Source organism: Ictalurus punctatus, chromosome 8, assembly GCF_001660625.3.
Source record: "Ictalurus punctatus breed USDA103 chromosome 8, Coco_2.0, whole genome shotgun sequence".
In the NCBI taxonomy this organism is placed as follows: Eukaryota; Metazoa; Chordata; class Actinopteri; order Siluriformes; family Ictaluridae; genus Ictalurus; species Ictalurus punctatus.
The window spans coordinates 31354435-31380193 of NC_030423.2; positions in this window are offsets into that span (position 1 = coordinate 31354435).

Here is a 25759-nt window from a genome sequence, read left to right on the forward strand (position 1 = left end):
CATGAAACACAGCTTCAGTAGAAACTAGTTTAGAATCTGACTTGTTTATTAAGACTGTAGTCTAATTTGCATAGAAACAAGAAATCTGTTATGGTCAAATCAAGTTGCATTCAAATATTTGTGTCTAAGTTCCCAAATAATCTAAATGGATGATCAAGTTAAGAACTGCTAGAAGAAAAGAAAGAGAGAGAGCGCGAGAGCGAGAAATAAAGTTCAATGTGTTGATCACTTTACCATTTAACAATTATCTTTGTGTTGTGATACTTTGAAAATAAATGTATCTTCAGTTTGATTCTTCTATGCATTTTTGTCATTTAGAATGCAGGCCAAAAACTAGATTTGAGCTTTGAGCATGTCTGAACAGAGCTTTATAACTTGCTATCTTTGTTTTTATTATTTAAACGAGAAACAAATAAACAGAGAAGCAAACACAGGGAGCGCGGTCTCTACTGACTATACACACTCTGGTCCCCTAGCTACGACCGCTAGCATGCTACATCTTAGCATATACCGTTACACTTCCTTGACGAACCAAACCAACTATAATACTGCGCGATGTGCGCAGTCACACAGGGGGGGGGGGGGGGATCAGTGTGGCAAATCAGAGACATGCTCAAACCTAACTCAGTGTTCAAGCGGGAAGTGAACGAAAACAAAAGAGTCACGTGACCAGTCAGCAGCCGTACCGCAGTGCCCTCTGCTGGCCGTGGCGTAACATTTAGTCCAGTGAATGGATCAGAGAGAAGCAGACGTCACTTACAGCATCAACCTGAGAAGAACCTGTTCAGTTCAGGTTTATTTGTGTAGAGTGTTTAACAGTGGACAGTGTCCCAGAGCAGCTTTACAGAAATATATAAATTCAGAATATAAATTTTAAATTTATGAATTTGTCCCTAATGAGCAGCCAGAGGTGACGGTGGTGAGGAAAAACTCCCTGAGACGATATGAGGAAGAAACCTTGAGAGGAACCAGACTCAAAAGGGAACCCGTCCTCATCTGGGTGACACTGGAAAGTGCGATTATAAATAAATACACCCCGTCTATAAATGTGCTAATACTACATGCTCAAATAGTGCAGTTGTGTAAGCAGGAAATTCATTACAGTTTCTATATGAAGTCTGTTTCGTTGAACTTCTCCACTGATCACTCATGGAGACTCGAGTGCAGAACTGTTTGTGGTAATTGCAGTGCTGAGGCTATAATAGCATAACTGTTCATATGAACTGAGGTCCAAGGCCATCTTTATGGTTTTTAAGTGGTACCATCCTCAGTAATCCCAGGGACCTCCAGGCTGCACCATGTGGGGACATCCTCAGCAGCAGCATGTAACTTCCAACTGATGAGAGCTCAGAATTGTGTTTGATATGACATTGTGGAGATCCTGAAGTGGCCTGAGATGTTCTCTTACCAAGATGCATTTGGAGGAAGAGTTGTGATAAATCAGATTTAAGTTGTGCTTTGTGCAATGAATGAAAACACCTCAGGAGGAATTTCTTTTTTTTTCTTTTCTTTTTTACAGCATCTGAAATTTCCCCCTGCAGCACAGAGATGCTCTTTAACTTCTCTTGTTTCTAACCTGTAGTCCACATGTAAAACATCTGTGATTGTGTTTGAGAATCTGTCTCAGTTTCAGGGAAAGCATGCATATTACCATGTACTATAAAATCCTGACCCACTCAGAGAGCGAGAAACTGCACCATCACATCCACTATCAGAAAGGAAATGTTTTGCATTTCACCCCACCAGATTGTGGTAAAGTTCTGTTCTACACTCAGTGGTGGGGGAACCAGGAACTATCTACGACCAATAAGTAGAAGGGACCACTGATATGTCCTAGAGACTGGATTGATGGTCTGTACCCCAAATTCCTGGCGTTCTTCTTTTTAACACCTCTGCAGTGTTCCCCCACACAGACAGGGGGTGCTGATACTGCATCTTCAATTTACTTTATTTTCTCTTCCTCTTGTTGCTCATCCTGTTTCTTCAGAGTTTACATCCTTATGACTTGGTGGAAGAACATGAAATGTCAGCATGGTTTGAAAGGTTTTTCCCGATAAATGGTTTGATTTAGATTTTGCTTGATGCTATGTTGTCTAAACTCACTAGTTAGAATACTTTGTCTATTAAAAACCTTGTTTTTCATAGAGATAATGATTGTGTTTTCCTTCTGCAGTAAAACTCTAAACTGGCACCAAACCCCATTCTAGCAATCTCCAAGTTAATACATTCTAATTTAAATCAGGGTGGCCAGAAGTGGCTCCATAACAGGCCTGAGAAAACCAGAAGGTAAACTTAAGGATTGTGTTTGTGTTGTATATTTCAAATGAGGCGCACACACTGGTCTTCCTTCTTTACCATGGCTAACTATGAAGTAATACGGCCATGCTAATGTTCTGCTCATAATTAGCACTGATAAAAAAAGGATGACCTGATTTTCAGACTGTTCTGCAGACTTGTGGACTTTGTAGAAAGTTCCACAGAGAGCGGAAGTCACACATCTCTGATTAAAAGATGAAAATCACCAGAGGCATTGCAATGCTGCTGCTTAGGCCCTGATATCATGCACTTCTGCATCTGAATGCTGCATGCAGACAAGACAGCACCTGTGAGTCATTTGGTATGCCATCGTCTGCTGTTTGTGTTATAAGTTTTAACTGTTTTTGTCCCATTTTTATCTTGAATACTACCTTTAACATGAATACTATCGCTGTGTCACGGCTTCAGAGGAGATTTTCATGCAGACTGTGCTGTTCACTGTAAACTGTTTGAGTTAATGACTGGTGCAATAATGCAGTGAGATATTTAATCATTTTATTTGCTAAAATATTGATTTCCACCAAGTTTAATTAATAATTTAGACAAGTTGGTAAATGCTTCATTGCCGTATTTTAAAAATATTTTTGAGAAAGCCAGGATTCCTGTGTAGTTTTAAAGCAATCACCTGTGTGCAGAGCCAACACTGGGATCTGGATAGTGTTTACAAGAAGAACATCAGAGGAACCACTGAGTCACCTTATCCTCACACCTCATAAAAAACACATCAATCAACATCTATTTCTATAGCATGTTTAAAAACAACACAAGTTGACCAAGGTGCTTTACACTCCCAAAATTACAAAACACACATACAATAAAACATTCCAGAACACTATGGCCTTTCCAGAGGTGTGGTGATGCCACTGAGAATGCATAATCTCCTTTAGTTTTTAGATTTGGGGAAATTTAAAAGGAAACTCAGACAATCTTAGAGGTCTAGCAGCACGATGATGCTGTAACAGACTGGAAATATATATCTGGTGCAAGTCCATGTAAACCTTTAAAAACCATTAGCAAGACCTTGTCTTGCACTCTAAAAACAACAGAAAGCCAGTGCAGAGAAGCCATCACTGAAGAGATACTGGAGCATTTCCTCATGCCAGCCAACAGTCTGGCTGCTGCATTTTGCCCCAACTGCATCCGTGAAAGCATATTCTTAGACAAACCCAGATATAAAGAATTACAGTAATCCAGTCTGGATGAAATAAAAGCATGAATCACAGTTTCTATATCATTGAAAGGCAAGACGCTTTTCAATTTGGCAATGTCCCTCAATTGAAAAAAACTACCATTACCACGGCATTGATTTGTTTATCAAATTTAATCTCAGAAACAAAAATCGCACCAAGTTTCCTCACCTGTGTGTTAACATAGGAGGCTAAAGTGCTAATATGTAGAGAAAGCTGTTTGACTAACTTTAGTGGACCAGGAAACTGTAGGAAACTGGATGCCATCCACACCTTTATTTCATCCAAAAAAATTAAGCAAAGATGTAAGTTTGGAGTTATCATTAAATAGGTAGATACAACTGGGTGTCATCTGCATAACATTGATATGCCACATTGTGTTTTTGACAGATTAATCCCAAAGGGATATAGAGAACATAACACAGGGCAAAGACAAGAACCTTGAGGAACCCCAGATGAGATAAGCTGTGAAGAGGAAATAGAGCTCCCTAATTCCACAGCAAAGGTTCTCCTATATAAATAGGATGAGAATCACTTTAGGGCAAGTCCCTTGATACCCCATCACTGACTCAGATGGTCAAGAAGTATCACATGATCCACAATATTGAATGCTGCACTGAGCTCAAGAAGCACTAAAACGGCACCATTCCCAGAATCCACAGAAAACAACAAATCATTTGTTACTTTAAGAAGAGCAGCTTTTGTACTATACTGAGACCTAAAACCAGATTGAAATTTGTCAAAAATTGTATTTTCATTCAAAAATATCAAAAATTGACTAAGAACCACCTTCTCTGTTATCTTCCCCAAAAAAGGGCAATTTTGAGAATGGTCTATAATTATTTAAAACTGATGGGTCCATCTTAGTTTTTTTTTTTTTTAAAAAAAGAGGCCGCACCAGGGCATGCTTAAAATAGGATGGGACCAGCCCCTCTATCAAACTCTGATTCACTATAGATGGGATCATGGAACCCACCACATCCCAGACCTGAGTTAACAAATTGGGCGGAATAATATAGAGTGAACAATAAGCTGGTTTAAGATGTTTTCTAACAGATAAGATGAAGTAACAGGCTCAAACATAGCTAAATGGACAGAGGTAAGAGAGTCCATAGAGGCTTGAAGACAACCAGGATCCAGGACAGAATTAGAGACGCTAGCTCTATTAGCAGTGTTCTTATACATAAAAAATTGCAAAAAGTTTTCACAAGCTCTCCCAGAGTTATCAACAACAGTAGGACATACAGGATTCAGGACTGTATTTATTACCTGAAATAAAACTTTCGGACTATGATGGTTCTGAGAGATTAGGTCAGAAAAATACCTCGCCTTGACCAATTTAACAAATTGTTGATAAGAATCTCATATGAGACCTGTAGCCTGTCTTTTTTCCATTTCCTCGCTGCTTGTCATTTTTATCTAAGAAACCGACTCTTGTCATTAAGCCTTTGATTTTACCGGTTTAAATGGAGCTATACATGTATCATTACACGCGATGTTAAAGGTGACCACCAACTCATCTAAACCCTGACTGGACGGAGAACAATCAACAGCTAGTGCCTGCCAATGGGAATTATACTCCCTCTAAAAACTTAGAGGCCGATCAAGCATTTATGTACCTAGAAGAATGGCCAACTTACTCGGGGCCCAGAATAGGCCCAGTGAAAGTCACATTAAACATAATTTTTAAATGATCTGAGAGCCCAATATTTTCTATAGCCACCTCACACCCCAGGACACCCCAGGACAATACCAAATCCAGAATGTGACCCTGCTTGTGAGTAGAGCACACTACATATTGAGTAAGTTTAAAGAATCCAACAGCGATAAAAAATGTTGTACCAGAGGCTTATTAGGACAACAAATATGAATATTAAAATCACCTCATATGACAAGGCTATCACAACAAGCAATCATAAAAGATAAAAATTCTGAGAATTCCCCAATTAACTCCTTGTTATAGTTAGGACTCTAGCAGCTGCATTCTGGACTAACTAGAGTTTGTTTATGCCCCTACTGGAACATCCAGACAGTAAGGCAGTACAATAATCCAACCTAGAAGTGACGAAAGCATGAACTAATATTTCTCCATTGTGTAGTGACATTATATGTCTTATCTTAACAATATTTCTGAGATGAAAGAAGACTATCCTAGTAATATTATCTACATGAACATAAATGATTGACTGGAGTCAATAATCACACCAAAGTCTTTTACTGCTGTACATGATGAAACAGAAAGTCCATCCAGAGTTACTGTGAGATCAGAAAGATTACTTCTAGCTACACGTGGTCCTAGTACAAGTTCTTCTATCTTGTCAGAATTAAGTAAATGGAAGTTAATAAGCATCCAGTGTCTAATGTCTTTTACACATTCATCAATTTTATTAAGCTTCTGTCTGTCATCTGGCTTTACTGAAACATACAGCTGTGTATCATCAGCATAACAGTGGAAGCTAATTCCATGTCTATGGATAATTTGACCCAGAGGTAGCATATATAAAGTAAAAAGCAGTGGGCCTAAAACAGAATCTTGAGGAACACCAAACTTTACCTCATTATTTCACTGATAACAATCAGTGAAATTAGACTTTGTATGATCAGTGGTATTAAAAGCTGCACTAAGGACAACCAACACAAGCAAGGAGACACAGAACACTAAGCCAGTGAGAATGTTCCTTTATAATACTATATAATAATAATAATATAATAAGAGACTCTTGCTAAAAGACAATCAGACTTTGCATAGTGTATAAGACAGACTGAATGATGAATGTCATGGGGTTGCATGGGAACTGTTATATGGAATTCCGTGTGTAAATACAAGCTTTGTGCATACATAAAGAAAACCTGTGATGTCATCTGTGTAAACTTGCTAAAGCTGCTAGCTAGGGTGCATTCTCAGATTAGTTGTAAACTGTCCACAAAATTTACCCCCGAGTTGTTACAGTATGAAATGGCAGACACTGCTAATGTTTCCCTGATTTTAGTAACATCTTTTAATGACTATACATGAAAATTAAACAAGAGGGCAGACCAATATTTTAATTTAAAAGACAAGACACAAAAGAAGGCAGCTAAAAAGGTCATTTAGCCATCTCAGTACAGGAAAAATCGATTGGCTGTGTTTATGTTTATTAAATATTTATATTTTTAGATTATGTGGAGTGTCTGCCATACAAGTCCCTATCAATGAACTGTTACTATAGGATGGATTCATTCATATACATTTATTGTTCATTTTAAATGTATAATATGCAATGTGTATGTACACAATACACATGCTATTTTAATAACAGCTGCTACCACTGGTTCTGCAGCATATCAGTTTAATACTTAAAATTCTAAAATGCTGAAATAAAAATGGTTGCAAAATATTTTGTTTACATTTTATTTACATTTTATTTTATTTCAGTCTGGTACATAGAATTAAAATCAGAAAAAAAAGAAAACTTGAATCCCAGTGGTTAACATATTGACTTCACAAACTTAAAAGAATAAAACTGTGCTTGTTTCTGCAATTGGACCATTCAAGCTGGAGAGAAACTGTGAACATGTTCACACACTCCATCACATCTTAACAAAATAATACATTCTTTATTTTATCATTTTACCTTCAGCTGAGTAAAGAACAGAGACTGTGGATCAAGTACTTCTTATTATATTCACTTTAAAATCCCTTCACTAACCTTCAGAGAGAGAGATGAACATCAGTGTACACAGGATGGTCCTGAATCTGACACACACACTGTGTGTGTGTGTGTGTGTGTGTGTCATGATGGTGGAGAGAATAATTGGACAAAGTTTCATGCAAATCTCAGTGTGGCGCAGAATTAAAGGTGCGATATGTTCGCTCATGCAAATGACAAGTTGAGCCCTCATTTTCTCCTCTCGGAATAATATGTGTGTGTCAGAGAAATTTAATGACCTTGGCTTTGTGTGCAGTAGGTAGACGAAGGAACAGTGATGGGCTGCAGGCCGACACTCAGCAGCAGTGTTAGGTTAGTTACTCAAAAAAAGTAATCCACTACAAATGACTAATTACTACTTTAAAATTGTAATCTGATGGCATTACTGATTACTGCATGTAAAGATGAATCAGATTACTAATTACTTTCACGTTACTTTCAAAACCTCTCAAACCTATAAAAATAAACTAGAAAGTGAAACTCGTAGTTCTTTCAGTAATTTTAGCCAACACAGTACCCCGCCCCCCTCAGCTCCGAGCCTACTTCCGCTGGGCATTGGGCCCACAGCTTGTCACGTCGCGAGAGGCCATCTGCGTTCCCATGCTGGGCTCCTGCCCAGTGTCGGACCTGGAAAGAGAAGTCCTGCAATGAAAAGAACCATCGTGTTACCCTGGCATTGGTGTTTTTGACTTTGTCCATCCACTGCAGGGCAGCGTGGTCTGTCACCAGAGTGAAGTGTCGACATGCCAGGTAGTAGAGTAACTCCTCGATGGCCCATTTTATTGCCAGGCCCTCTCTCTCCACAGCAGCATATTTCCTCTTGGCTGGGGACAGTTTCTAGCTGATGTAGAGTACTGGGTGTTTTTCTCCATCTGAGGTTTGTGAGAGGAGGGCGCCCAGCCTGGTCTCTGATACATCCGTGTGTACTTTGAATGGCAGGGTGAAGTCCGGGTTGCGTAACATTGGGGCGCTGGTGAGTGCCTCTTTCAGGGCTTGGAATGCTTGCTCCACCTCTGCGGACCATTTCACTCAGTCCCGTTGTCCCTTCTATGTGAGATGTGAGAGGAGGAAGGCTACAGAGGAGAAGTTAGGCACAAATCTGTGGTAATACCCTGCCAACCCAAAAAGGCACGTACCTGTTTTTTTGACATAGGCCGGGGGTAGTCCTTAACTGCCTCGATCTTCTTTGATTGTGGATTTAGAAGGCCCCAGCCAATATGGTATCCTAGGTACTGTGCCTCAGTCATCCCCAGGTGACACTTTTTCGGGTTGGCTGTCAGGCCAGCCTTCCAGAGCTCCTTCAGGAACTCCCCCAAGTAGAACAGGTGATCTGACCAAGTGGAGGAGTGCATCATCACATCGTTCGGGTATGTGGCCGCGAATGTACGATATGGTCTTGCTTCTGGGGCCAGTGATACTTGCCAGTAACCTTTTGTGAGGTCTAGTATGAATATGAATGAGGCTCTTCCCAATCGCTCCACTAGGTCGTCCACTCAGAGGAGGGGATAGCTGTTGAATTTTGAGACCTGGTTCAGCTCCCAGAAATCATTGCAAAGGTGAATACTTCGATCGGGCTTCGGCACAACCACGATGGGGCTGGACCAGGGGCTGGTGGACTCTTCTATGATGTTGTCCTGAAGCACCCGACCAACCTCCTGCTCAAAAGCCTTGCAGCTGGCCTCCGGGACATGGTAGGGCCGCTGTCTAACCACAACTCCCGGACGGGTCTTAATCTCATGGTGGACCAACTGCGTCATCCCTGAAGTGGTTGAGAAGACATCGGCGAACTGGTCCACCATTTCCATCAGCTCCTATCTTTGTATGGGGGATAGGTCCTCTCCTAACCTGATCTGTGTCTACGGTAGAAAAATCAGACATCACTGGAGCAGGCTCGATCCACTTCTTTTACAGGTTTATATGGTATGTTTATGTTTCTGCTCACTTACTGGGCTACTGCAGTCAGTAGGTCACGCCGCCCACCCTCTCGAGGACTGTATATGGGCCTTGCCATCGGGCCAGGAGTTTATAGGAGGCGTTCAGCACTAGCAGGAGCACGTGATCACCAGGCTGGAACTCCCGTGTTTGTGAGGTTGTATGTTCTTTTTTGTTCCTCCTCAGCAGCTTTCATATTTCATTGTACAATCGGGGTCACTCGGTTGATCCGCTCCTGCATCTCTTGCACGAACTCAATAATTGAGCGAAATGGTGAGGGCTGTTCCTCCCATGCTTCCCAGGCCACATCAAGTATTCCTCGAGGTCGCCATCCGAAGAGGAGCTTGAATGGTGTGAAGCCGTGGATGCTTGAGGGCACTCCCGGACAGCAAAGAGGACATAGGGTAGGAAGAGGTCCCAGTTCCTCCCTTCCTCATCTACCACCCAGTGAAACATCCGTTTCAGAGTCTGATTAAACCATTCGATGAGCCATCCATCTGTGGGTGGTAGACGGTTTAACCTGCAACAGCCAACACAGATAAGACCTTAGAGGTAAAAGGTATACCTTGGTCTGTAAGTATGTCCTTCGGGATCCCCACAAGGCTGAACAGGAACACAAGTTTCTTAGCAATGTTGCAGAAGGTGGCTTTACATAGTGGCACCACCTTGGGTACCTGGTGGCATAGTCCATGATGACCAGGATGTATTCATGACCCTGGGCTGATTTCGGGAGTGGCCCTATGAGGTCCATGTCAATCCTCTTGAAGGGGATGCCTATAATGGGAAGGGGGATGGGGCTGCCGGTGGGGGCTTCCTTGGGGTGGTGCGTTTGCACTGGGGGCACTGCTGACAAAAGCCTCGGGCCTCTGCGTCCATTCCGGGCCAGGTAAAGTGGTCCTTCTGTTTTTCTAGCATGTTTCATGCCCCAAGGTGACCCCTGAGTGGATGGGCATGGTGCATCAGTAACTGGGTCCTTGTCTTGGGGACCACCAGGAGGTCGCCAGTTTCTCCTCCGCGGTTGGTCCTATAGTAGAGTAGACCTCCCCTGACCAGAAAGTAGGTTGTGGGGAGTCATTGGTCCAGGTTTTGGTCGACCCCTTCGACCTGTCACACCTGAGCCCAGCAGTGTTTCAGACGGTGACCTTCTTTCTGCTCCCACCCGAAGTTCCCCTGCCGTGTCACCTGCTTGTGTCACAATTGCCATCAGTAACTGTAATAAAATTATGGTTACAAATTACATACATTTGAATGTAATGCATTACAGATAACTGCGTTATTAGATTACAGTAATGTGTTACACCCCACTCTGCTCAGCACTGAGAAAGTTCAGAAACATTCGGAACTCAATGAAGCTGCTGCAGCATTCTGAAATGTAAAGAATACACACAATACAATATTCTTGCTGATGGCATGATTTTCTGAGAAATGTTTAAACACAACTATCAAATCTGCAATACCCACTTTTACATTCAGATCAGACACAACAGATCTCACTTAGCAGTGTGACAGAGGATGAACTAGTGAACTAGCATAAGAATATATTGCTGACAAAGACTTCAAACCACTTCTATAAGACTCTCTGTATATGGGCATCTGCCAAATTCCTAAAATATGAATGTAAATATAATACTGTAGCACAATGAGGAGAAACATGGCAGTGTTTATATTTTATTTTATATTAATATTTACATATACTGATTTAGGTAAAGGTGCTGAAATAGTTTATTAATCAACATAAATCATTTTAATGGGTTAAAATGACAGCTTCAGGAAGACTTTAATTTCATATACGATTATTTCTGAAAGTAATTAAGCATAATTTTATAATTTTTATAATTTTGGAAATCTCTGTACCTAAGCAGCTGAAACCCGAAAGAAGAGATTAAACTTTATAAACTTTATTCTGCTGTAATGAGGAGTGTTATCAAACTGCTGCATAAAGCCGAGAGAACATCAGAAACAACAGAGCTGCAGTCTGAGACATGGCCAAACACACACACACACACACACACACACACACACACACACACACACACACACACATGTGAAGTTTGGCCCTAATTTAACACCAGGAGACTGAAGAGAACTTGAAGTAAATTAGGATTTGCAGGAAGGCAAATTCAAATAAAAACCAAACATACAATGGTGAAAATGTGCAGATACACACACTACATACACTGGAATTTTATTGAAAAATGCTGCTGGTATGAACACAGTTGAGTCATAGAATATTTTTTTTAGTAATGTCATATTTCTATAATAAATAGTTGGGCCGGATTAACTCTGACACACAGGACTTAAAGCTAAATTCATTTATAACATTTTAATCTGAATAACTCACTAATGGTATACTAAATGACTTTAAATCCTCACATGAGCCAATTAGTTTCACTTTCAGACAGAACAAGAAGCTTGATGCTGTGCTCTTCCCACTGAGCTCCACCCACCAAACTCCACCCACTGATTTGCCCACTGAGCTCCACCCACCAAACCCCACCCACTGATTTGCCTACTGAGCTCCACCCACTGATCTATCACTCTTTCTGATATCTGTGTTACTACTTCTCTCTCTGTCACTCTATCTTCCTGTTTCTCTCTGTCTTTCTCTCTCTGTTTCTCATCAGATTCAGGCTGTAACCATTCCTGTTTTTTTTCTGTACAGAATCTAGTCTCATCTAGTAGAACTGCAGGTTGGAAGAATCGGGGATGAATTGAGCAACTCGTTTCCTCACAATCTCTCATTCTCATTTTTGCTCAGTTGGTATTCAGATTTCATGCTGGCTGAAATCAGAGGGAAGAGAGCGAGAGATGAGGTCTTAAATTAGACCTGGGGGGAAAACGAGATGAGTCGATCTGAAATAACAGCAGGAATTATTTTATTTAACCACCTTAAACAAATGATTTTCCTCCTCTGTCACTTCACTCAAAGATGAAAAGGCAAAGAATTAGGAAAATAGGAATCTCTTTATTTCTTCTTTTCTCTCTCACACCATCTTCCTCTCACTCTGCTGCCAGCTTTCATCTCTTCTCATTATTCTCCTATTTCCGTTGTGTTGTTCTTCAGGCGCCGTGTTCAGGCTGAAACATAAATGCTTGATCTGTGGCTCAGAGTGGCCATGTTTCTGCCTTTTTAAAGGGGCTAGATGATGAAAACATCTCACTTTATTCTTGTCTTTGGTGTTTGTAAGATTGTTCCAGTTACAGTACAGTTTCTTTAGTTCAGTGACATAAAAGTCTCAATATTTTTATTGTGTGTTAGTCGGAAGTTGTGTGTGTTACTGACAAAGCTGTGATTTTAATCTATGCATTTTGGTGTGTCCTGCACACTCATGTTCCTCCCAGTTCTTCCTTATCCAGGAGGATTAGGAAAAGCATGAAGAAGAGGAAGAGAAGAAGGTGGAAGAGCAGGTAGAGGAGGAAGAGAAGGATATAGAAGTGCAGGAACAGGGGAAGAAAACGGAAAAGCAGGAAGAGGAGGAAAAGAGTGAGGTGTAAGAACAGGAATAGGAGGAAGAGAATGAAGTTTTAGAGCAGGAAGAGGAGGTGAGGCAAGGTTTTTGTTATCACACAGTTTCTGCTTAAGAGCTGAATAATACATTACACAGTCTATCTGTCTTTTTGTCTTGCTGTCTCTCTTTTAATATGCTCTCATAACAGAAGTTTTCAGGAAATGTTAAAAAACAAACAGCAGGAGAAAAAAAAAGCTTAATTCTCCTCAAACCAAGAAACACATACGCACACACACACACACACACACACACACACACACACATACACACACACACACACACACACACACACAAACACACACACACACACACACACAACAGTAATAAAACATGTAAACAGTTACACTACATATTCAAGATTTTAATGAGATTTTATTTATTTTATTCAAATTAAATGACATGGTAAAGCATATCAGACCAGTGAGAAACACACACACACACACACACACACACACACACACACACACACACACATCCAAAACAACTGATCCTGCTGTATGTTTATAATCTGAAGCTGAAGTTGACACTACTGCACCGTTCTGTGATTAGCTAGTGCTGTGATTTTCAGGTTCGTCCCTTCACCTTTACACTCTGACTACCAGATGTTGAGGTTTGAACTTATCTGCTGAAGGTGGAGCTCAGGGTGGAGCCATACATGAGACAGTGTGGCATCAGAGCAAAAAATAAATAAATAGATCTGCTGCAAGTAAAAATTAGTTCAAATGAAACTTGTGAATTTACTTGAGTGAGCTGTGGCTCAGGTGGTAGAGCGGGTTGTCGATTAATTGCAGGGTTGGTGGTTCAATCCCCGGCCCCCTAACATGCCGAAGTGTCCTTAGACAAGACGCTGAACACTGAAGTTACCTCTGATGACAGGCTAGCACTGTATGTGTATGTGAATGGGTGAATGAGAAACAGTGCTTTGTAGAACTGCTAAAGATTAAAAGGTGCTATATAAGGGCAGACCATTTACTAGGCACTATGGACGTTGAAAAAGTGAAATCTTCTAGTAAACACTTTGACAAAAGAGGTAATATATAATATTCTATTTATTTTCTTCTTCTTTTTCTTACTACTGCTACTAGTACTACTACTACTAATAATAATAATAATACATAAATTTACAGTTCACCAATAGTGCACCTATGTGATAGTTAAATGTTTAAAATCCTCCATAAAGCTGATTTTATAGATTTGGATTATTATTATTATTATTATCATTATTATTATTATTATTATTATTATTATTATTATTATTTTACCTCTGGGTTCTTTGGTTTCTGATAGGTAGATTTGCTATATATGCAATAAATGAACCCCTATATATATTGTAGGGTCGTAGCCCGGGATGGGTGGAGCACAGACGCACAAGAGGCCATTCTTGGGTGGTTAAAGGAGGTTAGCTTTTATTTGTTTTTGTTTCTTTCCCTTGCTGTGTAGAGGGAGTGAGAGAGTGCGTGTGTGTGTGTGCGCACGTGCAGTTGCGTGCAGGCTGTAGCTGCCGGATTCTTCCGGGGTCGAGCCTGGCTTCCCGTGTGAATGAGGGCTCTTCCGTGCCGTCACGCAAGCGCGCATAGTCAGAGGGCAGCGGCTTTGTCCGGATCCGACTCGCCTGAAACACAAGACACACACACGGAGGGAAAAAAAAAAACGATTAGTTCGTGCTAAACAAACGGTTTGGCAACAATGGGCGTGTGGGAAAACAAAACTGATGCGCACATGTCATGCGAGATCAAACTCTCCGAGCGAGCGGAAGGACGGCCTCTTATACCCTCCCCTCATCTGCTGGATGGTGGATTTTTCCCGATTGGTGCCCCAATCACTGGCCAGGGGTGTGTCGGTGGCTCTGCCCTACCATTACACGCTTCCGGGTTGTTGTTTTTGACATGGGGCTGTCTCTTCTGTGCCAGCACGGTAGTCAGGGAAGGAGCGATTTTATTACCTTGTGCGCCGGCTGTTGGTCCGTCGCGACAGTACCCCCCTCAGCTCCAAGCCTACTGCCGCTGCGTGGCGGGCGCAGAGGGAATCTCGTCGAGAGAGCCCATCTGCATTCCCGTGTTGGGCCCCCGCCCGGTGCTGGACCTGAAACCAGAAGTCTTGCAAGGCGAGGAACCACCAGGTTACCCTGGAGTTGGTGTTTTTGGCCTTGGCCATCCACTGTAAGGTGGCGTGGTCCGTTACGAGGATGAAGTGCCGACCGGCCAGGTAGTACCTTAGCTCCTCGATGGCCCACTTTATTGCCAGGGCTTCTCTCTCCACAGCTGCGTATTTCCTCTCAGCGGGGGACAACTTCCAGCTGATATAGAGGACCGGGTGCTCTTCTCCGTCTAAGGTTTGCGAGAGAACTGCGCCGAGCCCGGTTTCGGACGCATCGGTGTGCACTGTGAACGGAAGAGTGAAGTCTGGGTTGCGCAGTACCGGCACGCTGGTGAGGGCATCTTTCAGGGCTTGGGAGGCCCTCTCCGCTTCGGCTGACCATTTCACCCGGTCTGGCTGGCCTTTTCTCGTGAGGTCTGAAAGGGGGTATGCTACAGAGGAGAAATTAGGCACAAATCGCCGGTAGTACCCTGCCAACCCCAAAAAGGCACGTACTTGTTTTTTTAAAGTGGGCCGAGGGTAGGTTTTTACCGCCTCAATTTTCTTCATCTGGGGCTTCAGCAGGCCCCGTCCGATCTGGTATGCGAGGTACTGTGCCTCTGTTAGTCCCAAGAGGCACTTTTTGGGGTTGGCCGTCAGCCCGGCCTTCCGGAGCTCCTTCAGGACCTCCCCCAAGTGGAACAAATGGTCCGACCATGTGGAGGAGTGGATAACTACATCGTCCAGGTAGGCCGCTGTGAAGAGACGATGTGGGTGCAGAACAACGTCCATTAGGTGCTGGAACGTCGCAGGCGCCCCGTGTAGCCCGAAGGGGAGAACCCGGTACTGGGCATTCGCCATGCTGAAGGCTGTCTTCGGCCTTGCCTCTGGGGCGAGGTCCACTTGCCAGTATCCCTTACTGAGGTCCAGGGTGCGTCATCCCTGGGGAGGCAAAGAATACGTCTGTGAACTGACCCACCAACTCTGATAGTTCCTGTTTCTGCCCTGGAGTGAGGTCATCACCCAGCTGGACTGAGGTACTCTCATCATGGCCTGTCCCTAGGGCCGCGAATGCTGACACTACTGGGGCGGGTTCCACCCACTTCTTTAATAGGTTTATGTGATATGTTTGGGTGTCGGATCGCTTGCCGGGCTGTTGCAGATGATAGTTCACAGCCCCCTTCCTCTCAAGGACTGTGTATGGCCCTTGCCATTGGGATAGAAACTTGCAGGCGCTGTTCTGCACTAGTAGGACAATCTGGTCGCCAGATTGGAACTCTCGGGGTTGTGCTGGGCGGTCGTACACTCACTTCTGTTCCTCCTGGGTGGCTTGCATATGCTCCTGGACAATCGGGGCCACTCGGTCAATCTTCTCCTGCATTTCCTGCACGTCCTCAATGAGCGGAACGGAGCGGGCTCTTCCTCCAAGGCTTCCTGTTCTACGTCCAGCAGTCCTCGAGGATGCCGCCCAAAGAGGAGCTCGAAGGGGGTAAAGCCCGTGGAAGCCTGGGGGCACTCCCAAACAGCGAAAAGGACATAGGGTAGGAGGAGATCCCAGTTCCTTCCTTCCTTGTTCAGTACTCTCCGTAGCATCTGCTTTAAGGTCTGGTTGAACCTCTCAACGAGCCCATCAGTCTGGGGGTGGTATACGGACGCCTTTAGGTGCTTAGCCTGCAAGAGCCGACACAAATCAGCCATTAGTTTGGACACAAAAGGCATACCTTGGTCAGTCAGAATGTCTTTTGGTATCCCCACTCAGCTGAAGAGGAGCATCAGTTCTTTCGTGATATTGTGGGAGGTGGCCTTGCAGAGTGATACTGCCTTGGGGTATCAGGTGGCGTAGTCCAGGATGATGAGTATGTACTCGTGACCCCGGGCAGACTTGGGAAGTGGCCGCATGAGATCCATACCAACCCGCTCGAAGGGGACGCCTATGATGGTTAGAGGAATAAGGGGTGCCGGCGGGGGCCTCTGTGGGGCGGTGCGCCAGCACTGGGGGCAACGTTGGCAGAAGCTCCAGCTCCCTGGCCAGACAAAGCGATCTCTTTTCCCAGATAGCTGCCGAGCGTATGGGTGTGGGCCGGATGCATCAAAATCTGTGTTTTGGTTTTGGGGACTACCAGGAGGTCCACAAGCTCTCCTCAGCGGCAGGCTCGCTGGTATAGGAGACCGCCCCGAACGAGGAAGTAGGAGGAGGGTAGCCTCTGGTCAGGGTCCTGGTTGACCCCTTCTACCTGCCGTACCTGGGCCCAACAGTGCCGGGTTTTGGCACTGGACTGGCTGGGAACCCAGGCCAGTCCCTTCCAAGGAGCAGGGGCACCGGGAGGTTGGAGACGACGCCGACTAGAAGGGGCCAGGAGCCTGCTTTTCCGTGGACCTGGACCTCGACTGCTGGGGATTCCCTGGTATCCCCATGGACGCAGGTTATGGGGATGGTCCCGCTCCGGCCAAGTTCTTTGGGCAGGATCGTCGGCCGGGCCACGGTACTCCCAGTGTCCAGTAGGGCGGTGACCGGGCTCCCTTCAACCCACACCATCAGGGTAGGGGCTTTTGGTGAGTGGAGGGCGCACCCCACCAGCCACGGCTTTCGGGCCTTCTTGGGTGGCCCTAGATCCGGCTCCGTAGGCATGGGTTCATCCAGGGGCTTTTCACGGGCAGGTGAATTCTGGAGGGTCCTCCCCCCCTCAGGATAACGCTGGTGGTCGGGCCGGTGGGGCAGGACCAACGGGGGCGGGCTACGGGTCCGTCGCTCTTCCTGGTTGAAGAGCGGTCTGGCCCCCGGCTGGTAAGCCCACCGATGGAACTCTGCCGCTGCCTGGTTGGGAGTCCACCCACACCATGCTAGGATTCCCTTTTTCATCTCCCCATAATCAGTTGCTTCCTCCGGGGTGAGGGCGTAATAGGCTGTGCAGGCCTCCCCCAAGAGCAGCAGGCCGAGGATGCGAGGCCACTCATCGTGATCCCACTCTTCGCGGTGGGTGATGCACTCAAAGGTCTCTAGGTAGGCCTTGAGGTCCTCGTCAGGACTTAGAGGGGGAAGCAGGCGGCGGATCTCGTGGCCCGGATCGGGGAGAGGCGTAGCAGTGGCGGGTGTCGCTGTTCTCAAGGTAGCTAGCTCTTCTGTAGCGGCTTGTAGACTCTGGGTGAGCTGCTGGGTAACTGTTTGTTGCTGGATGCTGACCTCTAGCAGCCGTTGTAGCATGGGGTCCATGCTGTTCACTGGCCTCACGTGGGATGGGGGAACCAAACAAAAAGAAAGAGAATAAGTAAAAAAAATATATTTATTTATATTTTATTTATTTATTTATTTATTTGTTTTAGAAGGGTGGGTCTGTGCTCGTGCCCACATCCTCCACCAGTGTAGGGTCGTAGCCTGGGATGGGTGGAACACAGACACACAAGAGGCCATTACTGGGTGGTTAAAGGAGGTGAGCTCAGTGTGTATGTTGATCTTGAGGTGCTGTGAGCTTTTCTGATAAACACAGTGTTCTAGAAGAATGACTGTGTGTGTGTGTGTGTGTGTGTGTGTGTGTGTGTGTGTGTGTGTTCGTGCGTGTGCGTAACAGCAGGAGTGATTTGAGACCCTGTGATAAAAACGTCAGGATCCTAATGGATCACGTTGACCTTTGACCTCACACTGTCTTAATCCTTGAGGTGATTTACAGAGTGATTTAAAGAGCCAGGAATAAAGTACGGGTAATAAAGGAGTGAGCTGTAGGTCAATCTCTCTCTCACTCTCTCTCTCTCTCTCTCTCTCTCTCTCTCTCACACACACACACACACACACACACACACACTAAAGTGAAGCTAAATAATGATCATATTCTACTGTCTCTGGCCTCTGTGTGTCTTTAGCAGTCTACAGTGAAGTGGGCGAGGCCTGAGCAAAATTTAACTTGCAAATAATGAGCAAAGTGATGTAGCAATGGCCAGTAGGGGTGAGAGGGTGTGGTATGTTTGTGTGTCTGTGTGTGAGAGAGAGAGAAAGAGAGAGAGTGACAGTGATGGTGACAGACAGAGTGAGTGTTTGTCCTTTAGCATTAGCCGTTGTGTTGTGAGCTGAAACTAATCCGTCTTCTGCTAAATCACGTTAGCGTCACGGCTTCATTAGCCGCTTCAGTCTCTCTGTGGTTTCACCTCTCTTTGAGAGTTAAACTCACAGTTTCCCAAGATTAAAAACCACTCACAGAGGAATTAAAGAAAAGGAAGACAGAAAGACAAGATGACAGGGGTGAGTATTACGTGTGTGTGTTTAATCAGAAATAGTTTAAAAAGTGTAAAGTTTTGTTTCAAGTTTATAAGGGTGATTCTGTTGAACATGAGCTTTTGCATTGTGTGTCCTCAGTTCCTGAACCATCAATTTCACCTGAGCTGCAACTGACATTACGTCATCCACACGCCTTCCACTCTGCATCCAAATCTGCAAGCCATGTTACATCAGCATTGTCACATAGTCAGAGCAGTGGAATGTCTGATGGCCTCAAACTGGCTGAGCATGTGGAAATCTATGAACACAATGATGGACATTGTGCGCAGAGTGCAAGCAGGGACTCTGGCAAGACTAGCTATCACAACATAACTCAAAGGGAGAGCCAGAAAGTAACACAGACATGAGGGCTCCCTGGGACATAAAGTGGACAGCCACTCCACCATCAACAAACCTGAGTGAACACATGGTTCACCTAAACATTCTATTCCCATGAACCCTCTAGATCTGCACTTTTAGATAACAGGACATTAACACAATTACAAACCTATTAACAAAATGCTTGATAAAGCAAAAAGGTTTTCAGCCTAGACTTAAAGATTGGGGGGGGGGGGGGGGCTTTGTAATAAAAATCTCTGCCCCCTGCTGTAGGCTTCATTATTCTATGTACTAATAAAGAGCCTGCACCTTTTAAAGACTATAATACATTAATAATATACAACCCCAATTCCAAAATAGTTGGAATAGTATGGAAAATGCAATAAAACAAACAAAAAAGTCATTTGATAATTCAGTTCACATTGTACTATATTGAAAACACATTATTAACACATTATTTGTTGTTTTACTTTGTGAATTTAATTTATATTTGAAAAATATATACTCATTTCAAATCCAATGACTGCAACACACTCCAAAAAAGTTGGGACAGTCGACTGTTTACCGCTGTGTAACATCACCTTGTCTTTTAATAACACTTATGAAGCGTTTGGACGCTGAGTGAAGACACCAGTTGGTTAAGTTTAGCAAGTGGAATTTTTCCCAATTCATCCATTATACATTTCTTCAGCTGCGCGACTGTACAGGGCCTTCATCGCCTTATTTTGCACTTCATAATGTGCCACACATTCTCAATCTGAGACAGGTCAGGACTGCAGCAGGACATGCTAGCACCCGTGCTCTCTGCTTACGCAACCATGCGCTTGTAATCCGGGCAGAATGTGGTTTGGCATTGTCCTGCTCTGGATGGCTGCATATGTTGCTCCAAAAAGTGTATATATATTTCTGCATTAATGCTGCCCTCACAGATGTGCAGGTCCATGCCAAGGGTACTGACACGCCCCCATATCATGGGCACTGACATGCCCCCATACCACGGGCACTGACACACCCTTATAGCAGGGGCACTGACACGTCCCATGCCATGACAGACGCTGTCTTTTGGACCTGACGCTGATAACAGATCGGATGGTCCTTTTCCTCTTTGGCCTGTAGAGCTGTTTTGCCCAAAAACTATTTGAAACATTGGTTCATTGGATCACAAAACATGATTCCACTGTGCTACTGTCCATCTCAGATGAGACTGAGCCCAGAGAAGTGGGTGGAGCTGCTGGACAGTGTTGATGTACGGCTTCTGGTTTGCATAGTAAAGTCTTAACTTGCATCTGTGGATGCAGCGGCGAATGGTGTCGACTAACAAAGGTTTACCAAAGTATTCCCGAGCCCATGTCAGGATCTCCATTACGGACTCATGAGGGTTTTTAAGAAAGCGACGTCTGAGGGATCGGAGATCACGCACATTCAGAAGTGGTTTTCGGCGTTGCCCTTTACACACCGAGATTTGACCAGATTCCTTGAATCTTTTAATTATTTTGTGCGCTGTATAAGGTAAAATGCCCAAAATCTTACCAATTTGTTTCCGGGGAATGTTCTTCTCAAAGTTTTGGATTAATCTTTGATGCATCTGTTGGCAGATCGGTGAGCTTCGACCCGTCCTTGCTCTTGAAGGACTAGGCGTTTTCTGGAGGCTCCTTATATACTATGATTAGACGATTGCCTCACCTGTTTCACATCACCTTCTTATTTCAATTTCTCACATCGCTATTAGTACTAAATTGTCCCTGTCCCAACTTTTTTGGAAGGTGTTGAATGCATCAATTTCAAAATAAACGTTTATCTTCAAAAAACTATGCAGTTGATTAGTTAAAACATCAAATACCTCGTCTATACGTTTTTTGTTTAAATACACGTCAGAGTACATTTACAAATCACTTCTCTTTATTTTTATTAGCATTTTCCATACTGTCCCAAATTTTTCGGAATTGGGATTGTAATACAGATGTCATTCATTTTTGTTTTTGTCTGAAGCTTTAAATTCAGATTAAAATTTTATTTGCCACACACACAACCATACACAATTCGATGTGTAGTGAAATGCTTCTTACGACTGTCCGTGACTAGTTGTCATGTAAATGTGGGATGAGGACTAGAGACTATGATTCCCATCAGCCACTGCATCTAGTCACATATCTTGTTTCATCTGATTCACATTTTTGGCTCATTAGCACTTGTGTGTATATACCTGACGTTTGTGCTAATTTTGTCAGTTATTTTTTAGTCTTAGTCTTAGTGCTATGTCAAATCTGTCGAAAATTGTTTAACCTTTTGACCTTTTATAATTTAATACATTTGTTAAATATAGGTGTGCAACAGTTATTAGCACCCTTTTAGTCAATACTTTGTGCTACTTCTTTTTGCCAAGATAACAGCTCTGAGTCTTCTCCTATAATGCCTGATGAGGTTGGAGAATACATGGCAATGGATCTGAGACCATTCCTCCATACAGAACCTTTCCAGATCCTTAAAATTTTGAGGTCCATGCTGGTGGACTCTCCTCTTCAGTTTTCTATGGTGTTCATGTCAGGGGACTGGGATGGCCATGGCAGGACCTTGATTTTATTCACTTAGCAGACGCTTTTATCCAAAGCGACTTACAAATGAGAAAAATACAAGCAAAGCGATATATCAAGCAGAGAAAAATACAAGCAAAGCGATATATCAAGCAGAGAACAATACAAGTAGTGCTGCCATACAAGATCCATTAATTGAGTTCCAGAAGAAGCAAAGTGCACAGAGTAGAGGTGTAAGTCCATTTTTTTTTTTTTTTTTTTTTTTTTTTAAATGAGTTGGTTAGGTGTTCACGGAAGAGGTGGGTCTTTAGCTGTTTTTTGAAGAAGGTTTTCATTTAATATCTGTTTATTATTTGGTTTTCATTTAATATCTGTTGATATCTGATAGTCCATGATGCCATGTATCCTAACAAAATGTCCAGGTCCTCTGGCAGAAAAAACAGCCCCAAAACATTAAAGAGCCACCACCATATTTAACCGTGGGCATGAGGTACTTTTCCATATGGCTACCTCTCTGTGTGCTCCAAAACCACCTCTGGTGTTTATTACCAAAAAGCTCTATTTTGCCTTCATCTGACTGTAGAACCTGATCCCATTTAAAGGTCCAGTAGTGTCTGGCAAACTGAAGATGCTCAAGTTTGTTTTTGGATGAGAGTAGAGGCTTTTTTCTTGAAACACTTCCCAACAACTTGTGGTGATGTAGATGACTTTGGATTGTAGTTTTGGAGGCTTTCCGACCCCAAGACGCAACTAACTTCTGCAATTCTCCAGCTGTGATCCTTGGACTTTTTTCGACCACTCAAACCATTCTATTCACAGTGCACATCCCAGCTAGATTCCTTGGTCTTACCCATTGTTATTAATGACTTCGGGAATTTGGTCCATGTGTTACCTCATATTTATACCCGTGAAACAGAAAGCCACGGTTGAACAATTTCCTGTTCTTAGTCACCCATGTGTACTAAAATTTTTTAAATATCAATGGGAATATACCTCAAATATATTTTTATCATATGCATTTATTCAGAATGCAGCAGCACACCTCGTCTTCAACCAGCCCAAGAGAACCCATGTCACACCCCTCTTCATCTCCCTCCACTGGCTTCCTGTAGCATCAAATTCAAGGCCTTGATGCTCACCTACAAGACCTTGTCTGGAACAGCGCCCCCTACCTCAACTCTCTCCTGAAGGCTTACGTTCCCTCACACAATCTGCGATCGATTAATGACCGACGTTTAGTAGTTCCCACTCAAGGTCCCTTTCCAGAACCTTCACACTAACTGTTCCTCAGTGGTGGAATGAACTTCCAACCTCAATCTGGACCGCAGAATCTCTCACCATCTTCAAAAAACAGCTAAAGACCCACCTCTTCCATGAACACCTAACCAACCCATAAAAAAAAAAAATTAAAAAAAAAAACTTGCACCTCTACTCTGTGCACTTTGCTTCTTCTGGAACTCAATTAATGGATCTTGTATGGTGGCACTACTTGTGTTGTTCTCTGCTTGATATATCGCTTTGCTTGTATTTTTCTCATTTGTAAGTCGCTTTGGATAAAAGCGTCTGCTAAGTGAATAAATGTAAATGTAAATATGAATTCATAGGGGTGTCAATAATTGTTGCACACCTATATTTATTAAAGATATTTTTGGGTAAATCTGTGATGTTTGTAATTGTTTGATATCCAGGAGAGCAGATTATTTTAGTGTTTTTTTTTTTTTTTTAACAAAAGATCAAAAGGTTAAACAATAAAGACTTTTTTCCACAGCCTTCTTTGCTCATATTTACCAAGGATGTTAATATTAGTGAAGCATACTGTATATATCAAAATTATTTAACCCCCATTGCAAATTAGGTTTATTGTCAAAATTTACAGACTTCCAGCTGTTTGCAAAGAACGAATCAAACAAAAGCAGTTGAAATAGTTCGAAACAACGAATGCTTCAAGTGTTTTCCCCAAATTCAACTGAAAATGCAACTTATAATCATTTCTCCAGTTTCAAAATAATTCAACCCCCTGAATAGAATCCCTCACAACAGCACATATATGCAAAACAGGTGTTGTCTCAAATCAAGGGCTTCATTAGTTGCACCAGGTGTGCTTGAGCTGGAACACATGAAATACCTGAACTGGCTAGGGGTAGAAAATGTACGAAATACCTGGACGGGGAAGAAAAAGGAAGCTATCAACGGCTGCAACCAGATTTCTGAGAAGGCAGGTTATGAAAAACTCTTGAGTGACTGCAGAAGGCCTGCAGCAAGACTTGGTGGCAACAGACACTGAGGTTTCAGTGAGCACAGTAAGGTGCATACTAAACGCAGAAAGTCTCCATGCCAGAACTCCAAAATGTACACCACTACTGACCCAAAAGCACAAGAAAGGCAGCTCAAAATCATATAAATAAGCCACAGAGCTTCCTGTTTCAGCCTTTGTTTGTATCTAGGCATAAGGAAGATGGTGACATGGTCTGATTTTCCAAAAGGTGCATGAGACTGTGCCTTGTAGGTGTTTTTGAACAGAGTGTAGCAAAGGTCCAGGATGCTTTTGCCCCTAGTGGGACAGGAGATGTGGAAGTTTTGCACTTCACATTTGAGGTTGGTGCTGATTAAGTCCCCCACCACAGTGAGCACGGCATCATAATGATGAGTGAGAGCCTCATTTAGTTTACATAAGGCAGTGTCCATGTCCACCTGAGGTGGAATATAAATGGCACTGACTAAGACCTAGGTCAATTCCTGAGGAAGGTAGAAAGGGTAACATTTGAGTGTCAGGAGTTCCAGGTTTGGTGTTCAGGATAATGTGAGAGCCATCAGACACCCTCCACCTCCCCTTGACTTCCCTGACTCCACTGTTCTGTCCAAGCAGTAGACCAAGAAGAGCTCAGCCTGCTGGATGGCATGATCCAGTACCGCTGGGTTCAGCCATGTCTTCATGAAGCAGATGAGGTTGCAGGCCCAAATGTCCCTCTGGAACTTAACCCTGGCCCCGAAGTCATCGAGTTTGTTCTCCAGAGATTGGACATTTGTTAATAGGATGCTAGGCAGGGGCGCATGGTGTGTGCAAGCCCTCAGCCTGTTCCTGATGCTGGCTTGTTTTCCTTGAGGAGGTTGTTTGTTCCTCCTCAGGGACTCGCTCGGCCAGCATGGATCCGGAGTTAAAAACTGTGATAGGTGAATGGATTGTGATCCAATAGAAATAAGAATATTTCTATATATACTGATAGCTGTGCTGCAAAAAATAAACAACAACAACAACACACAAAGTGTGTGGCTCACCAGCACCACTTTGGAAATCACAAATCTGTGAGTGTGGTCATGACTCAGCATTGGAGGTAGAATTTCAGGAGAGAGTGATCAGGAGAGCAAAGATGAATGAGTGTGAGAATTAAATTAACAGAGTCAGACAATTCTCATTAAAATTAAACCACTCATTAAAGCTAACTGTCGATTTAATATCACCACCTGCTTTCATTCTGTTTATCAAATCTGAAATTCACAGTGTGTGCGTGTGTGTGTGTGTGTGTGTGTGTGTGATAAGCATGTTGGTTAATGCATGTGGATAAAATAAATCTGAAGTTTTGTTTTGTTTTGTCATGTTGCTTTCTAGTGCACATTCCTCAGTGATTCCGCTGGTTTCCTTGCTTGTACAGCAATCACCTAACCCGTGCACCTATTGTCAGACACATTTGTTCCCTTTTTGTGCTCTGAAAAATGCTTACTTATATAAGTTTCAGACTCTTACCAGGAAATATGTGTACATTCAATTCAGTTTTATTTGTGTAGCGCTTTTTAACAGTGGATATTGTCCCAAAGAAGATTTACAGAAATATATAAATTAGGGATGCACCGAAATGAAAATACTGGGCCGAAGTCGAAACCGAATATAATGAAAAACTTGTCCGACAGCCGAAGCCTGAACACCGAACACATTTTT